The sequence below is a fragment of the Poecile atricapillus genome, chromosome 2 (genome assembly GCF_030490865.1).
Source record: "Poecile atricapillus isolate bPoeAtr1 chromosome 2, bPoeAtr1.hap1, whole genome shotgun sequence".
Taxonomy (NCBI): Eukaryota; Metazoa; Chordata; class Aves; order Passeriformes; family Paridae; genus Poecile; species Poecile atricapillus.
Window position 1 is genome coordinate 14051511 of NC_081250.1, and position 24787 is coordinate 14076297.

The window sequence follows — 24787 nt, forward strand, 5'->3', positions numbered from 1 at the left end:
ATGGGTGAAGGCAGATGCGGATCTCTTGGGATGATGCAGCTATTGTGGTAGGAAATTTTTCCAGTCAGATATTTGAATGAGATCTGAGAGATGAATGTAATTTGTCTCTAGTTTTATTTTTAGTGATTTCACTTTTCTGGCTTAAGTATTTCATTGCCTTTTATTGTCAAGATTTATTACCAGCACTGTTGTGAAATGCAGCCAGTTCCAGTCCTCCAACTCGTTCTTCCTAAACTTAATTTTTGTCAATGAAATAGCTTCCTGTAAAACATCTAATTGTTGGCTTTTTTGGCAGATTACATCCATGAGCTTTTTTAAAACTGACTCAGGCCAGCACCAATTAAGTGGCTGGTGCCAAGTCCCTTAGTTGCTGATGGAATAAATGAGAATTTCAGTTGTTTCGGAGCTGACTGGTTTTGGACTGTGAAAACTTAAGAACATAAAGTTCCTAGTTCCTTGCTACAGTATCAGTATTTGTGTTTCTATGGCTCCATTTTTTGACAATTTTAATACATTTGTTGACACAACTTTCCTGTTGGGTAGAAAATGTTGTTATCATAATCATTATCAATAATTTTCAATTGGGAAAACAGAACCCCAAGAAACGATAGTCATGTTTATATTACAGAATACATCACATGCAGGAGAAGACACGACCTTTCCTGGAGGGGACAGTTGTTTATAGAGGAGTGCTTTTTAGTGAGGAACTTTTCATTGGATCTCTCATGGGATAGGCTAGACCGAAAAGGGGGAATTCCATGCTTTATGTTTGCATTTGTACCAGAAGATTTTGTTAATAAAAAATCCATGATGGAAATCATAACTCTCTAGCCAAAATGCCTTGCCCAGGCTGTTGTATCTGGGATGGGGAATGAGTCACATCTTATGTGAGAATCCCTAGAGGTGACCCCTTTCCCCCATAGCCCCGCTGAACTGGGACTTCCCTTGTTGCAGGCAAAAAATGTCTGCAAAAGCAATTACTAAAAACATTCTTTTCTTGAAAGCAGTGCCTTCCACTAAGTAACATTTGGGTACAAAATACCATTTGGAACATTTTTGTCTTCCTCTTCAAAAATACAGCAATTCCAGTCTCTCTGTATTTGGTTTTTAGCAGCTGGTATGTGTTTCTCCTGTTCATGTTCTTTCAAAGTATGAAACATACCACACTGATTAAAGGTAGGCTGTGATGAACACCTTAGGTCCAAACACACAGAGCTACTCTGTAATGGACTAAAAAGTCACATGCCTTTAACCTTAGGGAAGGTTCAGCTCCTCAACTATGCCTAAAATTTATTGTTCAAACTTGTATTTAACCTAAACTTTAAATTATTCTCTACTCTAAAGGAAAAGAATAAAGAATCACCAAATAAGGGAAAACATATGGGCTTTACTTTAGCAGTAACTTACTAAAAATACAAATTTTGGGCAGCTATTTTCTTTGTTTATGTATGAAATATCATCTAATTCTTTCATGAAACCTCATTTAAAATTTTTATAATTCTTCAGATTTATTCTCCTCCCCCCACCCCCGCCAATATACAAATAAAAATGTTAAGAAGTGAAGTTTGACTTCTGTGTTTCTGACTTTTCTTGAAAAGTCATGGAGCTGTCAGGATGATGAGTTATTACTTGTCAATAAAGTAACTATTGATCATAATCTTCCAAAATTCATCCTTCATATGTGTGTAAAACAGAATATGCTGTGAACTGCAGAACAGAATTAATTACTTTGTCCCCAAGGGAAGAGAAGATAATTACCAAATAACATTTCTATCAAAGCTGTAGCTAAGTCCTGAGTATTACGTGAAGCAAATTCCACACTCCTACAAAATGAATAAACTTGTTGGTACTTTCACACAAATTAAGCCTTGTAACATTTCAGTAAAAATCCCATTAGGAATGTCCTCATTTTTATAATTAATTTGAATTTCTTTAAGGACAAAGGAAAAATAAATCTTGGAAAGAGTAAACATATATTCAGAAGTCTTGTGCTTTCCTGGGGATATTTTCAACACACTGGGTTTATGTTATTTTTTAAGGATTCTTTTATCACTTGTTGATCAATATAATTTTAAAGACTTTCATATTGCTGAGGTCTGTACTGGGATTGTTGAAATATAAATTTTGGAAAGCAGTAGTGTAGTGAAAGGATAATTTATGCTTTGCACTAATTCCCTCCTGTCTATTGACATAAATTACAGCTTTGAGAGACGGAGATGCCTGAAGCTCTCATTATTTTATGTACAGCTTGAGCTCAAAGAGCAGAGGAGATTTTGCAGCTGACATTTTGCAACTAACATTTTGCAGGACATCCAAACTATTTTCCTGAAACTTATACTGCCCTCCAGAATCCAGTAGAGATGACTTTGAACAAATGCTGCACCGGGAATAATTCCTGCAAAGGCAATTCTCTGTTTCAGAATGCAGAACTTTTTATTGGAAGAAGTTAAATTATTTATTGGAAATAAACTACCCAGCAAATGGAGCTTTTTTGCCTTGTTTGCAAGTTAAGATCTGATTCTGGATCCCATTAATGTATTTGTTATTCAGAAGTCTTTTCCAATAAAATGAAATATCCCACTGTGCAATCTGTCTACTGGCTGTTTGTGGTGGAGGGCCACATGGCACAATTACTGCCTAACTACAACTCACTGAACAGGGGTGTAAATGCATTTCCCAAGTCACCTACCTCAACATGCTCAAACTAAGTGAAGTCAGACCTCTCATCCAGAAGGAAACTTCGCTCACAACTTCAGAAGTAGGCATTTTCTTCACATGCTTTAACAGTGAAATCACAACATCTGAAATGGTATTTCTTGGCAGTTGAATCTAGATTCAACTCTTCAATTCTCACAGCTAGATGATAAGGACACTTCTTTTGTCTTGACCAACAGCAGTCTTCCTCAGCTAGCCCATGCCAGTGCCTCAGCCAGTGAGGTTTGGTGGTGAACACACTGATAATGCATCTTGAGGGGAAGACAAGAGGACAACACAGCTGGCTGACTTTTGTCTCCTGCTGCTACAAGAGGAACAGATTATTTCCCTGCCTTCTCCCCTGTTCTCCCTGCTTCTGGATCCTGTGCCTTGTGCATCCTTCCCTTCTTCTCCTCCAGTCTGCACTAACTTTGGCACCTTTGGACTCTTCACTGAGACTATTTAACTCACAAAGCCCCCACAAAACTGCTGGTTTTCTTTGGTTAACTCAATATTCTGCCTAATTATTGAGTTATGTCAGTGTCTACAGAAGTCTGCTGACTGCCAGACTCCTGAATATGAAAGTTCTATTGATATACTGGTCTGAACAGTGAACTTATTTTGGTGTACAATGACTAGAGAGACTCTTCCATCACACACCTAGCAAAGATCACTGAATAAAAGACTGGCTATGTAAGTGGTACCTTCTGAGATGGAAAGTATAGGAGTTGGACTTTGATGATGCTTGTGGGTCTCTTCCAATTCAGGATATTCTATGATTGGATGATTAGAAATAATATTTATAGGGAAAAGTGGCTGTACTCATAATGATACTACAAGGAGGGAAAGTTTAATTCCTAATTAAATACTTAATTCCTTCTTCCTGAACCAGAGGATTCTAAGCATCCTGCAAGGGTCTTCTAATCCCTGGGCCATGGAAATGCTGTCCTTTACAGGTGCAGAAAGTGGTCTGGGGGAATGAAGATGAGAGGGGACTGAGCACATCAGAGTGCGATGCTATTGAATTAACAGCTAAGGAAACAGATGTGGAGAGGGCTATCCATGACTACAATTAAAGGTGTAGTAATATCCAATTTTTGGGATGGGTAGGTATTATGGATGTGACAGACTTCAAAATAAAGACTACAGTTTTTTTGGGTCAATTGTCTGCTTTCTTTTAAAGGGAGAGAAATGCAGCTTTGAAACTCTGGTCACTGACATCCTCTTAACATTAAGCACAGATACAGCTCCAGGGAGAAATGGATTTTAGTTTTTATATATTTCTTAGAACAAGGAAGTGCAGGAAAGTCTTTAGACTTTCACAAACCTATTTAGTGTGGCACTAGTTTGTACTGTATCTGGGAAAAATACTGGAGCTGGAATCAAGGTCTCAGGACTTGGGAGGTTTCCCACAAAAGAATTATGAAACTGTCAAAAAAAAACAACACAGACTGAGGAAAACACAGCATGGGAGAATGAGTAGATCAGAAGGATATTTCCAGAATATCTACTGCAGGTCTGTGGGAACAAACTCCGCTTTTGCTCCAAAATGCAAAAGCTTGGAGGATGTGGCTAGTCCAGTGCCAAAGCCCAGCAAATACATTCTGCTATAAAAAAAGCAGCTGCTGTCTTGGAGCACACTGCGAGCTCCTATCTGTTCTCAGAAGACTACAGAGCATAGCCATGGGATCAGTAACAGTGTTTTTGTGGTGTAAGCAGAGCTTTGCTGTAGATGACCTGGGAAAGTAACTCTCATGCTGGGAAGAGAATCTAGGAGATGAAGACTGGCCAAGCGTTTTGAGAATGTAGAGAAGCTGGACAAACAGAACATCTCTTTGGCCCTGTGGACTTTACTTCTATCTGAATTTCTGGAGCTGAATTTTCTTTCTGTGGATGAAGCCTTGGTGCAGAGGTCTCCAGAGGAATGTGAAAGGTCCAGCAGCTATTTCCGCTGCCTGGATCAGGAGAAGGGAGGAGCTGCTAAAACAAAAATGGTGGGGTCTGGAATGTGTTATGGGAAGGAAATGAGCCAGCAAAGGCTATTTTCTCCCTTTCCTTATTGCCTTCTGAGTGTAAGCCTGAGCAAACCTGAGAAACCTCTGCCTGTCCAACTGAATGCAGGTGGTTCCTGGGAGAAGAAAGGGCAGATGCTTCAAGAGCTTGCTGATGCCAATTTTGATGATCAGTTCAGGAACCAAATTGCCTCCAGCAGAGCTCTGCAGTGAGACTGTGCTGTGCAGCCAATCTAATGTGACAGAATATGAGAAAATTGCTGGTTAAGGAAAGTATTATTTTCCTACTGGCAGTTTGGCAGGTCTTTCTTCTAGGCTTCGTAGTTGTTTAGCAGCACTAGGTGGTAGGGTAACATAACCTGGCATTAGGGTAGTTTGTAACAAGGAGATGTCTTTTAAACATGCACATCTTAAAGGGATTTGAGAAGGGAAGCATATAACAGACACAACCTCTGAATGTTGCAGCAGTGGTCAGATGTTGCAGTGTTTGAGTTCTCAGGCCACTGTTTGGTCTAAGTTCAACCAAGAGTCTGTGGGACAGTTACTTTTGGCTGGGCTTTTTGGCAGTAAAGGACTTGTTTGTTCAGAAGTGCAGCTACAGCTAGGAAGATTGGAAGCATCTTTAGGCAACAAAACACAGTGTTTAGGAATTTTATGCATCCCAGATGGAATGGTGGATATTGAGCAATAGGATCCTGTGGGCCCCCCCTCTGTTTTCTCTCAGGATATTTGTATATAAAAGATTACAGTCAACTATCATGTGAGAGATCTTCTTAGCCAGGATCTGTAAGCTGGGAATGTGTGGACATAAGAGTCTTTAAGGGAATAAGGAAGGAAATACATCAATGTTGAAGGAGAGAACTGGGAATTAGTCAAATTTGCAAAAAGCTTGATGACAAAACCAATGGTATTTTTTCTGATATATTTGAAGGCGGTAATAGAAAGAATTATGGAGGAGATATTGAAGAACACATATATTTTGAGACCCACTAGGCCAGAGGGATCGAGCCTCTGAGCTACAAAAAGAGAGAAGAAAGTGGTGAACCCGGGCTTTAGCTAAATATGAACCCAACTACCTCATCTTAGAGCCCTGATCAATATTGCTGTTCCACTGACAGGATCATTGCTGTGGCTGATTCAGAAAGACTGTGCAGATACATTGAGAACAGTTCAGGACTAATACAGGTGTTTTAGGAGCAGACCAATGGAATTTTCTGAAATCTTTTTTGTAGTACTAGAGACTACACAGAGTGACAGGGAAGATGGGGACTATGCATGACTGACAGATGTTTCTCAGTTCTGTTGTTCATGAAGGACACAATTTCCTTTGCAGTAAACAATTGACAAGAGCACTGCATGTTCAGGTTTACTGAGCCTTTCTGTACAGTTTTCAATTATGTCTTTGGTAGTGGCATCTTACCTTGTGTTTCTGTTGCAATACACTAACAACTAATGCAACTTAGAACCACTTTTTGCTCTGCTTATACTCATGAAGAATGGTGTTTTCATGGACTCAGACAGAATGAGACTTTATTTGAAGATTAGAGCAGAAAGTATGGCTATTATTATAGTTGTTAATATTGCTGTTGTAGTTGTTGGCCAGTTTGCAAATGAGAAATGTGCCCCTGCTATATAAAGTTTTGGCCATGTAGTGGGAAACATAAACAAATGCCATCAGCCTTAGGTGATAATTTCTACTGTATAAATAATATTATGATAAATTCACATGGTGTGTTATCTATAATGAATAATTCAGCCAGTTGCAGCTATAATGAGGAATGTAGTGGAAACTCAGTGACTGAACATGTATTTTGTGGTGTCTATTGCAACACCTTAGGCAAAATTTTACCAATCAGGTTTTATTCCTCAGGGCTTTCTTTCATATCTTGGAATCTTTAGTATTTATTTATATGGGGAAGGTGGAAATGGAATTGGTTGATTTTTTTTTTCCCAATGTACATTACTCTGCTTCATTTACTTTGACAGAGCAGTATTGTGAAGAATGATACACTTGAAATATTAAACATTTTGCTGGATGCCTGTTCTTGCACTCCCTCTCTGCACTGAACTAATTCACTTTGATGTCCATATGATTTTTGAATACAAAATAATTACAGGATCAGGGCCTAAGTTTTTGACAATTTGTTATACCAATAACAGAAAAACCACACTAAGATAATTGACCTTGACTTCTCACACATGCATGCCTCCTTATCTTACCATGTAGAACATCCAAGATGGTTAAATCTCTTCCCTCACAATAGCACCCAGAAGGACTGGTACTTGAGTGGCTGCTGGAAGCAAAGTGATTGCAGCACCAAATGTGAGTTGTGAGTCTGTTGATAACATGCAACCCGTGATAAGAAAGGCACGCTTGTCTTATTAATTATTTATATTTGGATGCACTTATAATATTCTAACAGAGACACAGTTTGCAGGGAGATATAACTGGGAATCAGTTGGGCTGATAAATGACATACCAAAATGAATTTTAATTAGATTAGAAAAACATTCCAAAGAACTCATTGTATAAGATATGAAAGTGAGTAAACACAGACCATCTCACCTATTTTTATTCACAATAGTAGGTTGATAATGGAGGCTTAAGCAACTATTAGTATCTGTGTAACACAATGGTTTTTCTGCACAGAGGTAAGTCTAACAATCCCCGTCTCTGAAGGTGGCTCTTTGAGACCATTCCCTTGATAAATTTTAATACAACTTAGAATCCTGATTTATGTTGGGATTGTCCAATTGTTCTGGGAAAAAAAAAAAAAAAAGTCTGTGCTGAAAATAAAGGATAACAAATAAGTGAAAGTTGATTTTTTTTTTTTACCAGTACCATGGAAAGGTTACAAAGTTCAATCTTTTTCATAATATTCCATATAGTATAGGAAACCTGTGCTGGCTTCAGTGTCAATCACTGTTTAGAAATGTCACTAATAATTTGTACTTTGGAAGTACTCAATGTGTGAACCCCTGGCTCTAATTGGATCCACTAATTTCAGCTAAATCTCGTCCTGTCAGCAGCTCAGCAGTAGGTAGGATATTGAAGCTCTAATGAATCCAGTAATAACTTTAAATTGCCAACCTGGATTATTTAAAATTTTTATGATGTTGAAAATAGTTTTGCTTTCCTGAGGAAAAAAAATAATCTCTAATTAGTTCTTAAATAACTGTGCAAAATTACTGACCATGCAAGTGAGACATAGGCATTATAGGTGTGCATGTGTCAGTGTATCTGAGTTTCCTCAGTAGAGAAAATTAGAAAAAGAAAATTAGGAGACAATGATGTCTAGATAAGTTGGATCAGAAAAAATATGATTTCATGCTTTGGTCTAGCAGGCATAGAACTAATTATGGAAGTAAGTAAGCATTTTTTCTGAGAAACAGGGGTGACAAATCCTATATTGCTTCAGTAGCTGCTTTGGTGAGATAGAGGCAGTGCTGCTTTTTCAACTTCTTAGTTTCTTACCCTGGTTGTCTAAGGAAAAGTGATGAGATGTGCTAACAGAGATGTTTGTCTGTGTCCATCTGTCTATCTACTTTTGTCTTCACCCAGGAATTTTAGAAGTTGCAATGAAAGTTTAGCAAATTTGACAAAGGATTAAATGTCTCAGAGATACCAAGTGTTTTCAAATTTGATGTTTACCAATGCAGAAAGGTCCTGTTCAGAAGAGAGAGTTCAGTCCAGATCAGCCTGCTCAGGGCTGTGCTGTAGCAGTGAGAGATCCACCCTGTCTGTCTGGGCTTCTGGCCACAGAGGTGGTGACAGTGAGTGAGGATGAGGATGAAGCCCTGCACTATCAATCCCTCCATCCCCTGCCCACTTGCAAGGTCTGGCAAGGGCTCCTTAGGGATAAAAATAAATGTCTCAGGCTGTCACAGTGGGCAATCCCCATTCTGTGAGGCAAGAGAGCAGCATCATGGGGACCAGAGAGGATGAGGAAAGCTTCTGGAAGCATCAGAGAGCTCAGTAGGTGCAGAGACATTAGTTAATGCAGTTAATGAAGGAACATGACATGGAAGAGACACCACACACTAGTGGCTTGAGCTCACATTTGTAGGGAAGATTTAGGGATGTGAGTTTAAGAAGAAATGTAGAGATATAGGTAATACTGGTGAACACAGGATACAAATCCAACAGCAATAAGCCTTCACTAGTTGTGCAACACATGGAATGCTTGGGTTTGGTTCACTTTTTTTAGATATGACTCATTTCTTCCTTGAGATTTCTGTGCTGAAATGGTACTGCCTTAAGATATAATGCAGCAGGAGCTATTCAGTAAGATGCAGCATGAATACTTGCAAGAGCACCTGGGAGGATGTTCTTGTGAATACCTCTCTAGGCTAAAGCAAAAGGTGTTTTTCACAAATAAGACACAAAATTTTATTATCCAACTACATAAGTGCATACTGTGTATCATAAAGCTGAACAAGGCTTACAGAACCCATAATTACAATAACATTATAGCTTCCTTGTCCTCAGAGATGAACATATATATCCAAAATATGTGTGCTCTGTTTGAAAACATGAGCCTCATCTATTTCTGCCCCTGCTATTACACAGTCACAGTAAAGCAAATGACCTAGAACTAAGAACAAATTTTAAAACATTGAATTTATCCTTTGGTGAATTACAGACCTTATTTTTTATTGCATATGAAGCAGTCATTTGAATAATCATTTAATTATTTTTTCTATCCCGCCCTTTATTTGTGCTGTTGAAAATAATAGAAATAATTGTAAAGTAATAGCAAATCCTTCACTGTATCTATAATTTCAGTTTTTCTAGTTCAAAATTTTCAGGTTTAAGATATCTTCATGACAAATTACATTTTTTCTTGATGATTATCTCATTATTAAGATTTGAGTTTCTGATATCCTTATGTGACATTCTTTTTCTTTAATCCAGCCCCAGCTCTACAATCACTTACAACTTTCAGTATTTGTATTTCAGTATTTAAATAATTGTTCAGTATTCAGAATTATTCAGAACAAATATTTCAGCATTTGTTCTCCCTCCTGATTTTTTTTGCAATATTTAAAGACTAGTACACTTCATTTTCCTATGGTGTCAAATAACTGGAATTTGGTCACCTCAGGCCACATAGAAGAACTGCTTGTGAGAATTTTTAAAAAATAAAGAGATTAGCATGTATTTCCTAGCACTGGAAAAACAGTGTGTGCTTGACTGACTGAACTCTCCTATTGTTCAATACATCTGTGACTGAGTTGTACTGCTAGCAGCATGCTATGACACTGAGAGTCTAGGACAGAATCTTTCAATTATTGTTTCATGCCAAATACATGAATGTTGGACAGATATTGCATTTCACTATGCCATAAATTACCCAGATTTTAATGCACCTTCATTCAGTCTCTTAATTCCTTCAGCTTGTTTTCTCTCAGTTCCCTCTGATTTGCCCACATCCTCCTGATGCTGAAGTATCCAAAAGAGAGGAGAGGAAAGCGATTGCAGAAGCAAGATAAACTTGGAATGTAGGAAGCTGCGGTTGAATTATTTTATGTGTAAGCTGAGTTGGAAACTGCAAGCACAGTACAGAAACAATATATTCAGATTTTGCCTTGCAAGAAAAGGAAGAGACTCATATGAAAAATGACCACAAAAGGAAATGGGCAGCTGAAGAACAGGAGCCACCTGCCTCCTTTGAAACGAAGTAGCTGGTGTATGCATGTTTTCCTTGGATTCATTTCAGTCCAGCTTTCTAAACTTCTGCTTTTCTTACTCTTGGCTCCTTTCATGGTGGGATTTCCCCAAAGATCTGTTATTATTTTGCTTCAGGTAAGTTGTTTTTTTATGCTGCTGCATCAGCCAGAGCTGCACTTCTGAGAACAAATGCTGTATAAATTATGAAGAGTGGAAAAGAGAAGTCCATTAGCAACACTTAGATTGTAAGTGTCTGATAACTGTTTTAATAACTGTACATTTGTCTTAAGGATCAGAGACTCCAAAGGCAAGAGTGTGGATTTGGAGCTTGTTTTCATTGCTTCATGTATCTGTAGGTGGAGGAGAAAGAATCAACAGAGATATCACCAAATGGAATGAGTGACTGGAAAGCTAAACTCCTAAGCTCCTTTGAGATGTTTTATCCAGCTAGTAAACTCTTGCTAGAGATATGCAGTAAATGCTAAAGAAGTGGTGTTACTTAATTAGATAATATTTGCAATGTAAATGTTGATAAATTAGTTAATGGGCTGTATTCCTTCCTTGCATAGTGCTGCTGAAAATGACAGTCCTTGGAGGAAAGGAGAAGTTGCAGCATAAGATGCCTGCAGCTTCCCTTGTGCCTTCACTGGAGACACTGAGGACAGCCAACATGACTGGCTGAGGCAAGAACAAAGAAGAGTCTTTTCTGGTGGTGTGCTCTGCTGTCAGTCTTCCCACTGACTTACCTTAGTAGGAATTTCAAGGGAAATTGTCAGAAAGCTTCCTCAAGGTGTGCACCAGGTGTATACACATGTCTACCTATCTTCTCACTGACAGTCTGTCCTGTCAGGATGTGGGAAAAAAAAAAAAAAAAGTCAAGAATTGGATGATTGGATGCTGTGAATTTACAATAGGGTTCTTCAAATCAGAGGTGCCTGAACACAAATGCTCTCCCAACCACGCTTAAGGTCTTGGCTGGGAATCTTGTTAGATGGGGAGCTTGCTAAAAACAAGATTCTCTTACAGTCATGGCAGGAAACCAAACCAAAACAGCAGCTAGGACTATATGAATGATGACTCCTGTATCTGTATTCTGAATGGCTGTCTGTGTTTGGAGATCATAAAAATGTCAGAGCTGTTTTCTTCTGCTGCACTTTAGCAAAAGTTACATTTTAGTGGAATCTACTTTTACAGGTGCCTCACCAAAATGGAGCTGTTAAAACAGAAAAGCTTAGCCAACACTACAGCAGAGAAATGTTTGGGAAATATTGACTGGAGCATTCATTACTAAATTTTTTAGGGCCAGATTTTCAGCATTAAGTTCTCCTCTTGCATATAAAATTTCCTGCCTGTAAATAATTACAAACACATATTTCCTGTAAGCAGTCACAGTGTTTTATATCAAGTTTTAGAAATAGTAATATTTACAGCCCTAAAAAAAAAAGGTCAAGGCCAAAAGGACCTTTACTGTACTTTCTGGTCTACATTGATTTTTTGCAAAAGGTCAAACTAGCACATTTTCCTGTCCCATTTTAGTAATGAAAATTCTCCCTATTGTCACTTACCTGCTCTTTGGCAATGATTAATCCAAGGCTTTTCAGTGTCCCTTATGAACACAGGAACAACAGCTGCTCTGTCCTTGCTATGGATACACCTTTCTTATGGAGAGATGCTTGTCCACCACTTCTGAATACATCCCATGCCACCATTTGTCTGCACATCATTTGTGCCTGGCAGCAGAGTATACAAGCATGGCAGAAAGAGTTGTTTTGAATATCTGATTGCTCAGTAGAGCTCTCTGACTGGGGAAACAGTAACAACCTTTTGCACTGAGTTCAGAATCCTTGACAGAGGCACCTTTAGCAAGTGCATGAATGAGTTCACTATACTGAGCACAGAACTGAGTGCCTTTACTCTACTCATAATTCTTTAGTGATGGTGGCTGCATTTCTCCTACAGGTTATCCCTAAAGCTGAAGGGGTAGCTCTTCTGCCACCCAAACAATTGCAAAGTCCCAGGCTCTTCTCTCAGGGTGACTTGCCATGGGTGCAAAGACAGTGCCACAGGAAGGACTAAGATGTTCTTGCCTTGCTGCTTTGGCCAGGGAGTTTCTCTGCCCTCCTGTCAGTTGATTTTACCCACGGACAGCTAGCAGTCCTCTGCCTCTGCAGCATTGTCCTGCCATTTCACTCAAGTTCTGAAAAACCCCAAAGTGGCTGCTGAGTTTTAATTCGAGTGTTCACAGGTAGCTGGCAATTAGCACTAACCTGTCTACCTCTGCCTGTACAAAAACAATGAGGACCAGAATTCCTTCTGCTTGATGATGATGATTGCTAAGAAACCCTGGCTAGAATGTGTCTGAGCTGTTCCCTCCTTCTCCCTCACCTGCTGGCTCTATAATCATCTGCCCTTTCCACTCAGGCTGCAAAGTAGCAGTTAGCTGAAGAGCAGAGGTTGAAAAATGCCAGCCACTTTCATAACCATATGGCAACTCCATTAATTGGGTGGCTGAGAAGGGCTGTGATGTTACCACATATCTGTAATTTTTCTATTATAATATGGACAGCCTCAGGTACAATTTTAGCTTAAGCCAAAGGCAGGTTTGAGTGTTTCATCTGTCTCAGGTCATATCGTGCAGTAGAAAAGCATAGATGCATTCCTACCTGTAAAACAGTTTTCTGAGTCCCTGCAGAAAGGAAATGATACTGATCTAAGAAAAGATTCTGATGTCCTAGCGGTAGAAGGTGCAGCCATAAAAGTTTTCTTTATTACTGTACGTTTAATTTTAAGTAATACACAGTATAGTAAATTTGTAAGAAAAACAATGCATAAAATGAGGCCTGAAACAAAAGGTGTCCTCTGCCTCACTCTCACCTGAAATTACTCCACTCCTGCCCTTGTGTCTTGCTGATACTAACACCTGTATGGTGGCAAGGTGAGATCAACTCACTGTATCAAGAGACAGGCAACCCTTCAAAAAAATTAGGTTTTGGGATAGTTACACGCTTGTGCAGAATGATGCATGGGTCAGGCAGGAATACCTGGGACAAAGAACAAGTACCATGCCCTGGCCTCTCATGCTGAACATGAGAAGCTGGTGATGGACATGAGAAGCAGGGAGTGTGCTGAGAGGCACAGTGTTTTTCAATACATTCTCTGTTCCGTGACCTCGTAGTCATGAATTAATTACCCTGTAACTGATGCTTTTCAGAAGAGGACATTTTTCCTTCTGTGGGCATTCAAAGATAGAAAATTATATCACTGCTGTTTTTAAACCATTCACACTACTTGTACTAGGGGAAGAAAGAGTACTTGTCTATCCCTCAGCCTGAACCAGACACTTGAGATTTTGGCAGTCAGTGGTTAGATGGAAACACAGAGAGATATATGTAGATATTCTCACACTGATCTGTGCAGCATACGTGGTTTGAGAGGGTTCAGGGAAGAAAAAGTTTCACAATTCTTTCTGGTTAAACATGACTAACAATGAGGTAATGGTGGCTCAGAAACATGTTGTAGTTAAGGTTGCACTCTAGAGACTGTGGTTAGCTTCCCAGGCTCTGCAATTGGGCCAAGAAAAGTAATTACAGCGATTAATAATAATGTTTGATTTGCCAGTCACATAGTCCATTCCTCAGAGCTGGTTGGTCTGGAGGAGGGGGAGGTAAACTGTTGGAAGGAAATTGGATCAACAAAGTACAGTTCTTGCAGCGTATAACCAAACGCTGCTGGAGCCACCTCAGTCTGGTGTCAGCAACTTTCACACAGCTGCAAACAGCAGCCGTGGGTTTGTGCTGTGGGCAGGGGTTAACCAGCATGTCTGTGTGATGCTGGGATGGGGATGATGATGCTGTGTGCGGTGCAGAACAGGATAACTCACACACTGTGCCCCACAGCTGAGCGCTGAGCCCAGGAGAGGAGGCTGCTCTGTGTAACTGAACACCAGGCACGGTGGTGATGCTGTGCTCTGGAGAAAGGCTGTGCTGCTTTGCGGGGCTGCACTCTACAGCCAGGATAACATTTTATGTTTCTGAGGATGAACAGCTATGGGAACCACATCTTTCTGCTGGGGATTTACTGGGAATACAGCGGTAAACAGCAATGTGTAACGAGAATTGAAAAGGGAGCCTTGTCTATAGCACTAATCACAAAACCTCAATAACATCCCATTGTGTGTTTCCTACCCCTGCCTTTCAGTGTGTGCCTGTGGGGAAGGTGGAGCACACAGGAGGAAGCAGGCAGGGGCTGCCATGGCAGAGACAGCAGGGAAAAAAGCAAAAGCCAATCCCTTGGCAAAGTTTGGCTTCATGATTACTGGAGTCCTTGGTGTCACCACAATGAAGAGGAGTTGCCATGGAAACCATTGCAAAAGATTAAGCATATCAAGGAAACCTGATTGTGAGAGAATGGTTGGAAATAGAAGAATTAAATTAATGTAGAAATGATGTTTTTGTTTCATTTCACAAGTCATGCTAGAAACCTTTACATTCACAAACATCCAATTAAGAGAGAAGTTATAGTGAAATCTGCAAGCCTTATTTCAGAGAAGCATGATTGCTCTATAATTAAAGGAAAATAAATAGTCTTTTACTATCCAAAATGAAAATCCAGTGGTGCAGACTCTGTTTTTCTTCATTTTCCCACTGTAGGATCTGCTGAAATTTTTTGACATTTGAGGCAGACAGGCCGCAGTGACCCCCTGGGATATACTCACAGGTGCAGTGGCTTCCAGCCATGGAGTGGCCAAATGAATTTCAGATAGTTGTGAGAGGAAGGGAACACTTAACTCCTCATTCTCTTTTGTCACATGCTGGCCAGGCTCCTGCACCAGTTAAGCAGTGCTCATTTGCAAGTTATGAGAACAGAATGGCAAAGGTCAGTGTTTTATTCTGTCTGTGCTGGGCACTGCTTATGCCAGTCCTTGGCATAAAGCAAAATATGCTTCAAACTGTTTTATAGTGATGAAAAATTACTAGCACAGCTGGCTTAGGCAACTGGGAAGAAGGTAGGCATAGAGCTCATGACCACTCCTCCCATTCCTGGTAATGCCCCAAGGACAACCAGGGAGCTGGCATCTGGACTCTACAGAGGAAACTAAAGCCAAGTAGCAAGTTACAGCTTTCATGCAGTACTAGAAAATAACTGAGTATCATGGATGGACAGGAGAATCCAGCCCACTGGCCCCTGCATTAGCACTTTGGTGTGTCACATTCAGAAAGGGATTAATCTCTTAAAATGGTATTTCTGGCCTAGTATAAAATCAATGACACTGGTTTCACCCTGCTGCTCTGAGAATGTTTCCAGGACAAGGGGAGATTATGTTTCAGTAGTGCAAACACTAAACTCTGTGTTAAGAAAACACAATGAAGTGTTTGGCAGTAACAGAAGACAACCCTAGGATGATAGAGTAAGTGCATGCAGAGGCTCTTTCTTGGTTTGGAATAGATGTGTTGCACAGGCTGTGTCATTAAGGCTGTCTCGCTCAGCTCAGACTCTCTGGAATAATGACACTGGGACATCTGAAGAACATGGCTCCTCCATCTCCTCCTTGGAATGAGTAGAATCCATGCGGCTGAATCTGGCCACAGCCAAGGAGCTCAGGTTTGGTCTAAAAGGTCTTCATTCGCTTTAAACACCTGTCCATTGACCAGCCTTCATCCAGTCTTACATAAATAGAGCTCCATTTGCCCAAGCAGTGCTGCTTCAAAATGAAGGTGTCAAGGGAGATAATGAAATTATTAAGTGCTTCTCAATCAGGAAATATGGAGCTGCATAGTTTTTTATTGAACCTATGTGATGACCAATGCCTTCCTTCTCTGTTTGCTTAAGGCATTGCCTGAGGTGACAGAAACTCACACCAGAGAAGATAAACACAGTCCTTCCTGATTAAGTTTTATTACTGAACCCCAAAACTTTCATCCAGACAGTGTCCTGCACTGCACTAACCCCAGTGTCTTAATGAAAAAAGGCCAAACTCACTTTCCCAAAGTGTTTATGGTATCAACACTGTACTAGAAAGTGTTGGGTTATTAAACTTCATGTATGTGTCACTGAATGATGGAAGAATGTTGGATGTTCCACAGCAGGTCCAAAGGTTGTGTGATGAAGATGACTTTGACACTGTAGCTGGACTCTTTCCATTTACAACTGTCACATAAAAACTGTGACACTGGGCACTCTTTGTCTCAATTTTGCAAGATGCCAGACCTGACTACTGCAGGGTGCTTTTCCTAAGATATGTCTGAGACCCCTTTGGAAACCTGAGTTGGTGCTCATGATTGTTTTAGATGCTGTGAATAGAAGTGCCCTGATATTGGTATGATGAATATAAAATAAAATCCCAGATAAAGAAAATAAGTACACCAGCAGACACAAACAGCTGTACTGATTTCCTGTTTTCATCTGGCTTCAAGTCAAGCTGCTGAGATAGCTCTCTAAAGTCCTGCATGGATGGAGTTCTGCTCTGCTCTGACTAAAAATTTTGCAGTGATATTTAAAGCCAGCTGAGATGTGTGCTCATATTTTGTTGCTGGGGGCAGCCAGAATGCGTGGAACACTCATGGTCTTGTCTTCTGTGTTCAACAAGAGCAAACGAGATGTTTCAGGGTCTGGCATCCAATTCAGCTTTCCTCTCAGGCTTTCTCAGAAGGGGCTTGGCATTTAGGTTGTTGACTTGGTGGGTTTATATGCAAGCACTGATCAGCAGCATGACATGTAGTGTTTGTCTGTTTGTCACCGCTGCACACAGATCCTGAGTCTTGTACAGATCAGGAAAAAAAAATACAATGAAATGAATCCATAAAAGTGTGTTTTCTTTTTTGTATTCTAGCAGACTAGGGATATATATGTAAAAGAAGAAAAAATACTTTTAATTCTTATAATTATTTGAGCCTATCTCTCAATGTGAATCTCTGTTAAGAATATACAGTGCAATAGTTTTTTCTTTCTTCTGCCTTTCCCACACTGTTGTGCTGTTCACTTTATTATTGCTGTCACAATCTGCTCTCTGTCCAATATGATTGCTATCCCCAAAGGTTTATTCTACATAGCAAACATCCTGTAATAGTGACCTACTCTAATAACAGGAAATTTATTTTTAAACTGCATAATGCCTGCTCCATATTAATCTGCTTCTTTAAAACAAACAAACAAAAAAAAGTTTGACATGAAAATCTACTAATATTGCCCAAAGCCTGATCATTTTCCACAAAATTTAATATCTTCTGAAGTTCAGAGTCTTCACTAATTTGAGATAGCAATGAGGCATTTTTTCTTTCCTCTTCTGGTCAATAAATGCTAAATAATAAATATCAGGAAACAATCAAAGCAGTCAAACATCAAAGGTCAAAGCTCATCAATCACAATCTTTTCAGAAGCAACTTTATTTTCCTCATTTCAACCAGTAGTTGCAGAAAGAAGTTAACCCTTGGTGTACATAGACAATAGTCTAAAATACCTTGTGACTCTCATTGTACATTCCAGAACGGGTTAATTTTTATCCAATTGCATTCCTCTTCCCTTCTTCCCTACCTAGCCTCACCTTTGCAATATCACTTTGGGGTCAATGGCACTGTTATTCAATGGGTGATAAGACATGAGTCCTGGTTTTTCTGTCACTAGGTGATTTTCTTGGGAAGTAGGAAAACCCATCCTGTCAGATCCCTCTTCAAAGGCCCAGTAAGTTTGCATTCACTACATCTCCTAGAATATCTAATGAATAAGTTTAATCCTTTTGGGTTTGCTAACACAAAGAACTAATACATCTTAGACCATATTTTAATACCCTTAAGCCTGAAGGGTCACATTATCAAATCTCTTCTCTATCAAAGTATTTTCAATTGCATCTTTTTTTTTTTTTTTTAATGCCTTTAAACATGACTTGACAGTGCTTCTGCCAGATCCATTTTATATTCTACGTTGCCTTCCTCAAGGATATTGTATGCAGCTCTATCTTAATGAAGTAGAGTTCTGTATCTACTACCAGGCTATTTTCTCCCAGATAAATCATCATGTCTGCTCCTGTCAATGCATCTAACGTAACGCACGGATGAGAACACCAGATGATTTCCACTAGTCTGTCTCTCCTCCCTGTGTATCACAGCACTCTGTGCTGCACAGCTAGCCCCTAGTGCTTCCCTCATCACTGCTCTGACACTGATCACCTTTATGCTTCATGGTTTTCCTTTTTATATGTTGAGTGGGGCCTCATGCACTCAGACCAGTTTGCAGGAAAGAAAACTTGTTCTGTGTATTACACTTAGAATTCAAACGGAAAATAAAATTTAGCAAAACTTCAACGTAGTTTTCCTTCCCAGTTTGGCCAAATCCTTCTTCAGGTAAATACTCACAAAACTGTCACTGATTCTGACAGGAAATATGTGCTTAACACTTTACATAGGTGCTTTCCCATGCCAGCATTTGACTTGGACAATATTTAACAAAAAGCCTAATGAGTCCTGACTTAATGCTAGACCTGATAATGTCCTGTCTAATGCTAGAACTGAGATGGAGAGTAAAGCCACTAACTCTTGTATCTGTTGTCAAAATACCCTGGGAATGAGCAGGTTCCTACCAGTTATAGTTGATCAAATGTGTATGCTGTCCACTGTCCGATGGGCCACTGCACTCCTGCTAAAGAGTTTTGAGTCATTAAAACAGTTACAAGAAGTATGGTTGGTTGTGCTTCCCAATCTCTAGGTGTGTAGTGACTTTGACTCGAGTCTAATTAAACCTCTAAAAAGATGATAAATGTCCTTTCCAATTATTGGATGTATTTGCTTTTGAAATGCCAGTGAATTTATGGAATCCCTGCTGGGGTGTGGCTGGAGCTGCTTGGACTGCGTTATGATGAACTGCAGCTTGTCCGTCCATGTGGTCATGGTGACAGCTGGAAAGCAGTGCACAAAATCCTCCATACTCCCATGGACATGAGGGGTATTGACAGGAAAACTTGTCTTTGTATAAGCTTCTGTCACCATTTTTCACTTTTCCTTCTTTCTGGATAGGCAGGATTAAAAATGTGCCAGAAAAAAGGATGGGGGAAAAAACCTCAGTGTGTTCCCTGAATGCATGGCTAATTTCTTTAGTGTGAAACACCTTCCTTTCTGCTTCTGTTTCACATTTTAGTAATTGTAATAAAAATAATAAAAATTATAGGTAAAAGTGTATCAAAACATATTGGGTTTTTTATCAATTTCAACATCTACATTTTCCCATCCAAAACGAGAACATCTGTATACATGAGAACCCTGCAAATTACAAAAAATGACAAAAAATGCAAAATTTCACAGACCTCCTTAGGGTTGGGAACTGTACAAGTTCTGCAATGTATATTGCTGTAGCAATAACCTATTAATTGTCCCTAGAATTCTTTTCCATATAAGGAAACTCTCAGATATTCTGTTGTAAACAAAAAATTGTACCAGTTCAACACTTTTGCAATAAAAAAGAGATGGGCTAACTTCTAGCAAAAGGCCTCCTCTCCTGCTGGAATGATCACAATATTTATGTAAAAGTAAGGATTGCACCTGTTATAACCACTTGTTTACACCCTTTTAAAGTAAAACAATATTTTCCCCCTCAGATCAAGTTCCACCATTCAAAATCTTTAAAAAGACAGCTGAATGCTGATGCAGTGGGGTGGAGCTTCCCCCCTTCTGGCATGAAGTGTTTCTGCATTTTTATACTGAGTATAAAAGCTTGTAAAAAGTAATTTATGAACTTGGATAGGAATCTGTGTTTGAAATAAAAATGATGTGATTATGGACAATAATGAGGAAGCAGGTGGGATACTCTTGAGTTTCCACTGATAATATGCAATGTATGAGCAGAAAAGAAACTTGAAAAAGAACTTTCCTTTCTTGGCATTTGCACTGTCAGAACTACTTTGACCTTTAACTGGTACATCCAGTACCTTTGCCTAGGTACAATAGTGCATGGGGTATGTTTTGCTGACAAGGATGACCTAGTATTAAAAGAAACTATGTTTATAACTTTCTCTTGGCCCCTAGTTGGTCAAGTAAAAAATATCGAGAAACTAGGTCAGAGAGAGAACTAAAGATTTTGAAGGAAAACAGTACATTATATGAAAAACAGCTATACAAGGGTGAAGGAAATTAAGGCAACAGCGGCCAGTTGGGATGAAAGAGGGTTTTGGGTTGAAAGTGAGCTCTGGAAGTTGTCTGGCCCACCATTCCTTTCAAAGCAGGGACTGAAGTTCACTTGCAAAGCAAAATTTTGAATAAAAGGCATTTTTCTGCAGTAAGCTGCTTGCCTTATCTTTTTTTCTGAGACACAAGGTGCATATAAACCCCACCAAGATACCAGTCAATGGCCAGAATGCCACATTTAGCAGACCTCTGTATCAATTGCTTTTACTTCCAATTACTGCTTCCCAACCCAGCTCCTGCTCCCTGCAAAGGCTAACTGACTGACGCTGCTGAAGTCACATAAGTGCTGATAATACCAAGAATTTGGTCTGCACTTTATCAGCAGCCCTCAAATCTCATTACCAGGTGGATAGACATCATTATCTCTTTATCCCGTTGGGAATAACAGTGTGCAGAGAAGTTCCTTGCTGAAGGTCATACAGCAAGTCACTGTAAGAGTCTGAAACTGGAATTAAGGTCAGTTGTATCCTCATCACAGACACTCACATGTTGATAAAGCTGCTGGCATTGCACCCATGCAGTTATCAGGACCATTAACTGAACCTCCTAGTAGTGGGGATGGGAGGGCTGTGAATAAGAACTGTCAAATGTACCTGTCTAGAAAGATGCTCTCTGTCCTGAAAGATAAGAACAAAGCTGGTGTTTATGTGATGCTTAAAATTCAGGCTTTTCTAGTGTTTCCTGTTGATGTCACTTTTATTTTATTTTTTTTTTTTCTGTATAGTGTGACCACACAAAGTATTCCTTCTCCCTCTGAAAAAAAACAAGAGTAGAAGCCACTTAAAACTGAAAGTGTTAAGTAAGGACATAAACCTGAACTTAAATGTGCATTTGAGGTGTATCAGCTATGGAAGACTCCTGAAGATAATAAGAGTGGCTACTGAAGCTTAGCTCTGCTATGATAAAATGTGTTTCTTGCTGAGAGAATGTTTGTCTGGAGCAAAAAAATCAATGGATCACAGCTATTCCTCACTGTTATTTATTTTAGAACTGATCCAGTTTGAACAGTGGTGCATTTGATCTAGGAAAATCTGGTAATTTTTTGCTACTATTTCCATTGGTGAGCTTTGTTTCATTTCTTTGTCATCCCTTTTTAGGTTCAGGCAGGTCTTTCTGTTTATCTATGCAAATATTTCATTCATTGAATCTTTATTTTCTTTCTTTCTTTCTTTCCCGGGAGACATCTTTATTCATTACATATCTAAGTCCTTTTCTTTAAGCTCTCTAGCTATGATATACAAGATATAATCCCTCAATTTATTCCAGTCTAGGAAAAAAAATCAACAGATGAAAGGCTCAGGATATGTCATAAGATTTATTTCCACTTCAGTGTTTTAGACAACAGATGATCCATTTACAAAGCAGTCATCTGCGTCCAAGACTGGACTTCCTGACAAATGGACGTACAAGGGAAATACACATTCTGAGTATGATTTCTGATTACCTATGACAGGTACCTGAGGGTGTCTGTCTCTTTACAGCTCGAGAATCTTTGTATATTTTTTATGTAAAAAAAAAAAAAAAAAAAGTCCTGCTGAATTGAACTGAACTGATAAACTTCAAGAATGAAATGAGGTCCTGATTGTTGCCAAGAAAAATGGTATGATGTTTGGTTATGTTATTAATCTTGAGAAAACGCTTTAGGGTAAAAGAATTATTGTTTCAAGTATATGTGAGCACTTTTGAAAAAAGGAGGACAGCTGAAAGCAGTAGAATAGAGGCAACTTTAAAAAGAATAGAGCGTTTTTTTTTTAATTCAAGCTGCTTAAAATTAATTTAAATGTCTGTTCCTGGTGTAGTGTCTAAGATAAGCTACAGATATTCACAGTTGCCAGGAAGGTGAAGGTGCAGTGAAAACACCACTGGGGGAATTAATTTCAACCTATTATTCTTCAGGATGTATATTGTTCACAGTATAATTCTATTACCAGACACTATACTGAAATGGAGCAGGCAGAGCCAGTTGGAGCGTGGGGATCTTGAATAGATGCTCACAATAGCACATTCATTTTCAGCCACCATACAATATGCAAATGTATACACTGTGATTTGTAATTGACCTTAAAACTCACCATCTACATGCCACAGTTCCTGTGAGTACTCCTCTCAGCTTTCCTGCCAGTGTGTCAATAAAGCACCTCATCACATAAGTTTCACAAACAATTTAGTCATCAGTACTTTCAGAATTTGTTCCTTTCTATTTCAGAATTAGCCCTGTTCCATGTTAATAATTACAATGAGCTTGCTCATCTAAGGGTAGTGCAATGCCTTAATAAATAGAAACAGTTCCTTTTTATGGTCTATAGAAATAAAGCCATTTGAAGGGGCAAATGAGACTTCTTTGACTTCTGTTGTACATACAGCTTGATGATAGTGGGGCAGAAGTAAACATAGCTGTTTCACTGGCTCATCAGGATCTGGTGAGGTGCAAAATGGGACAAGGACAGAGAAATCTGTTGCCATAGGCTGCGGGGTGTTAGCAGACTCAGTACCTGAGACAGCCAGCACTGGATATGAATGTTTGGGCAGTGGGAGCAGACTGACTGCTCTGATTTACTCAGGGCAATTGTTCATGTCCATGGCCATAACACAATCCTCTGCAGAAACCCAGCAACATGGATCTGAAGGAAAGGGCTAAGGGAAAGGGCTGCACCTCTACCTCTGGCCTTCTGCATGACTAGAATAGAAGCAACATCATGATGGATTTCCTGTGCTGATGCTCCTTCCTATCCTGTCCCTAAAATAATTTTGTTTCAACCCAACAATACTACTGGGAGTAGTAGAGGAGATGAAAATGGCACCAAGCCATGCAGCCAAGATGCTCTCTGACCACAGTGAGAGCTGGAGATGGATCAGCTTGATCATGCAGCTATTGAGCACTATTGACTTTCTTTGCCCCTTTTCCTTATCACTGAGTAGAAACAGGTATTGAGGAAACCTGGGACAATGGGTAGAAGGTACATTTTATCCATTGAAATCTACAGAATATAGGCATTTTCTTTTACCCATTTACAGAATGTGGATATTTCCCTGTTTTGTGGGGATCTGATAATCTGGACATGCTTCTGCTGATTTTATACAAGGGGCTGTTTCCTGCAGTTCTTCTTTCACATTCTGATTTTTTTAATCTGAGAAATTCTGCTGAGCAGAGAACTTTAAAATGGCCAAGATAAATACCATTCCACTAAGAAAAACTATTCTGTGGAACTATGAAACCTACTCAGCTTACCAGGAGGCTCAGAAAGGGATAATAGGACCGGTAATTTAAATTAACTAAGACTTTTGTAAACCAAGATCTAGCCAACATTTTTTGAAAATTAGAAATCAAGAAAATAAGTCCAGCTATCCAAATATTCTTACCCCAGCTATTTAATTTGGTAAGCACACTTGCATTGTGTTTATATTGTATAGTGTATTGTATTTTACAGGAGCTTGGAATATTGTCTCCTGGTAGAAAGGAAGCTGTTAAACAATTGTCCTTTTACATCTGTCAGCTCAAGGCTACTCATATTTATTCTAGTGGAAGCTGAACCTTTCAACTATTTCCTCGCATTCATCTGTCTTATCCCTCCCACGACAGACAGTACTCCAAAAAATGTCTAAGACTTTTGCAAATACAGGTTACTATGTGCAACTTTGAACTCCCCACATCATACCCGATATAAATAAATAGATCAGATGTTCTCTGATTATAAGAAGCCTTGTCATAAAAATGCTGTTACATATTTCTGTCATGCAAGATACTATTAGGCACCAAAATGATGGTGTGATACACATTTTGAATAGGCCTAGCTCATGCCTAATGGAGGAACCACTTGAAGACTGTAGTTTTTAAAGTTTGGTTCGGGCTGATAATAAATGACCTCGTATTCTAATAATAAGAAATTGTGGGAAAAGGGGGAGAGAACAGAGGAGACAAAACCTAATGAAGAGTGAAAATACAGAGACTGAAAAATGAAGAGAAGAACGCTCATCCATCCTTATTACTTACACAAAAGTTAAAACAGGATAAGAATAACTGTTGAAATGTAGACCAAAAAAAATGGTTTCTGGCATCTCTCAGCTCTGCAGAAACATTCCTGATAATTTGTACTTCACACAGGAAATCATAGCCACATATGTCATTTTGAGAAATTCAGACTTCTGAGATTTGAAAAGTTCCTCTATTTTTTCCAGCACAATACAGCTACAGTGCTTTAAATTATAAGGGAGTAAATCAAGAATAAAAGACTTGACTTCAG